Here is a 3,143-nt window from a genome sequence, read left to right on the forward strand (position 1 = left end):
TGGGGGCGGAGCGCGTGCCGCGGAGGAGGGGCGGGCGGTGTTGGGGGCGGAGCGCGCGGCGCCCGGACCCCGCCCCGGAGCCGGCTGGGCGCGTTGCCACGGCCGTCGCCAAGGTGACGCTGAGGGCGCGGAGGCCGCAGAGTTCAGAACGTCCAGGCGGCGGCGGCCGTTGCTGGGAGACGCCCAGGGACTGGCTCCGCACTGCAGACGCCGGACGCCAGGACGCGTCGTCCGGGCCAGCCCTCCCGCGGAGGCTCCCCCAGGATTCCAGACGGATGCCGGGTTCCCGTGCTCACCCATGTCCAGATTCCGCCGGGACCCGCGGGGCTGGGCCTCCTCCCTCCCTAGCACTCTCTGTCATGGCCTCCGTGTCTGGATTTGTCCCCAGTCCCCATCTTCACCGCCATCACCACGTCTCAGGCCACCGTCCGCCCTCCCTTCGCTGGGGCTGAGGCCCTGCCATCGCCTCCCCAGGGGTCCTCCTCCCTTTCCCTGTCTGTCCTCACACTCTGCCCTCCACCAGGCAGCAGCAACTCTTGTTAGGAGTTTACCAGGTCAAGTCACTCCTGCATGATACCCTCCACCGGCTACCCAGCTCAGGCTTCAATCCAAACTCCTCTCCGTGGCCTGTAAGACCAGAAGGACTTGCTCTCTGCCTTCCTCTCCAGCTTCGTTGGCCCCACTCTCCTCCTCATCCACATACCCTAGTCACACTGTCTTTCTTGCTTTCTGAGAGCATACCAAGCCGATTCCTGCCTCCGGAACTTTGTCCTTGCTGAACCTCTGGAGGAAAGTCCCAGATGGTTAGTGGTTGAGGTTCTCACTCAGGTCTCAGTTCCAGTGTCTCTCCAGAAAGGCCTTTCTTGATCAATCCACCCCACTTCGCCCTATCTACAGAGGCCCTTCTCTACGTTTTCCTGCTGTTTTATGTTTTTCCATATTTCCCTCTCACAATATGAAATTGTCTTGCTCACTTATTCGCTTGTTTCTTGGTGTTCTAGATATTATTTCTGCATAGCAAACCATCCCAAACAGCGGTTTGAAAAAAAACAACCATGTGGGTCAGGAATTTGGACAGAGCACAGTAGGCATGGCTTGTTTCTGTGCCACAATGTTTGGGAGTTCAACAGGGATCTCAGCCAGAACACACACGTGTGTCCTCTCCGTGTGGCCTGGGCTTCCTCACAACATGGCAATCTCTGGGTTATTCATCTTCCTAAACTGCGGCTCAGGGCTCCCAACTAACAAGGCGGAAACTGTATCGCCTCTCCTGGCCTAGCTGAGAAGTCATGAAAAATCACATCTGTACATCCCGTTGGTTACACGTGAGTCACAAGTCGGCCCAGATTCACAGGAAGGGGGTATTAGACATCACCTTTTGGTAGGAAAGAGGGAAAATTCTAGAACATGCATACATCTTTGGAAAGTGACACCTCCAGTCAGTCTTCCTCCCACTGAAGTGTCCTCTCCATGAAGAACCATTGTCCTATTTGATTCTTGATGCACCCCCGTGCTGGAATGGTGCCAGAGCACATAATAAGTACTAGATTCGTGTTTTAGAGTGAATATGTGAAGGATTATCTTTCCATGAGTCATCCAAGCCCAAGCTCTTCTCCCTGTATTTCCTACCCCAGCCCTTGATTTTGCGTGATTTTCTCTGGAGAAAGCCCAGTGTTTGAATTGAAAGGTGGGAGTCAAGTCTCTTATGGGTGTGGGGATGTGCACATAAAAACAGTTTTTGGAGAGTAAGAAATAGGTTAGCCCATGAGATTCTGGGCGAGTTTCCTGAAAGGGGATTTATTGAAAACCTAGTCTGCTTTTCCCTCATTCTTTATTCTGGAAATGCCCAAGTGAGGTGGTTTTGTCTTCCAGGCCATAGAGAGCAGGAAGGTGGCCCAACGAGCTTTGGGGAGGCAGGCCAGGCAGCAGGGGTGGGGTTAGAATGCCTGCTAGGAACAATGGCAGGGTCAGGGCAAGAGCTGGCCCTGAAGCTGCCCACGTGCCTGTGAAGTTTCTCAAAGTCTCCTTGCTTTGTTATTTGTGAAGGACCTTCCATTCGATTTTCCCAAAGTCCTGGAGCACATATGGTTCTCCTCCTGTCTTCCTCTTTCCCCAGAGGGGTAGCAGCATCTGCCATTCACGAAAGCCAAGAGAAGACGGCCCAGGCTTCTCCCTGCGTTACTGCCTCACATCTGTGGGCTTCGGCTTCCCAGGTGTGTCTTCCCCTTGCCCCCGCTTCATTTCCACATTGATCCGTGAGCTCCAGCATCCGACAGTACCGCAGCAACAGCCTCATTTCCCACCCCTACTGCCACCCCCAAACCGTCAGCCCTCCAATCCAGCCTTGCAGCAGCTTCTCACCACCTCCGTCACCTCAAAATCCACGCTTCTTAGGTCATTCAAGGCACTTCCTGTGCAGCTGCTACGGTGTTCATGGCCTCCTCCAGGAGGGAAGAATTCTATCTTCTAGATCCTTTCATGTTCTTTCCAGGCTGTGCCACATCGCCCTGATTCTGCCCAGGGCCAACTTACCCATCCGGCAGAGGGGCAACGTGCCTAGGGCCCACAATACCTTTAGAAGCCCATGAAAATGTTTTAACTTATTTTAATATCAGAAGAGAAAAACAAACTTGCAGGCCGAAGAAATTGTTTGAATAGGTAACACTAACATACTTGGCTTTGTACCGCCGCAGTCGTAAAATATACTTTAAAGGTTTTTTTTTTTTTTTTTTTTTTTTTTAATGGAAAAGAAGCCCATTAAGGCAAAAGTACTTAGGGCCCACAAAGGTCATAATGGGGCTCTGGTTTTGGTTATGCTGCCCCTCCCCCCAATCTGTGGCAGAGCTGCCCAGTTAGGTGCCCGGCTAACTTCCGAAGAAAACTCTAGCAGAGGCTCTGCCTGGGAGCCCTCAGGAAACGCTCGCTCTCCGGTCCCCAATCAGGAGCTCAGAGGACTGCGGTCCGCGTCCCCAGCCCCCACCTGCGTCCCGGAAGGCGGGCTCCCGGGTGCCCCGCTGCGGGCCCAGGGGGCGGTTCTCGGGTCTCGCCGGCCGCCGCGCCGCCGCCGGCCCGGCCAGCTCCACCCGACCTAATTGGAAGAAGGAAGCTGGCCCTGAGCCGTTCTCTCCCTTCTTCCTCAAAAG

The sequence above is a fragment of the Cebus imitator genome, unplaced genomic scaffold (genome assembly GCF_001604975.1).
Source record: "Cebus imitator isolate Cc_AM_T3 unplaced genomic scaffold, Cebus_imitator-1.0 Scaffold391, whole genome shotgun sequence".
Classification (NCBI taxonomy): Eukaryota; Metazoa; Chordata; class Mammalia; order Primates; family Cebidae; genus Cebus; species Cebus imitator.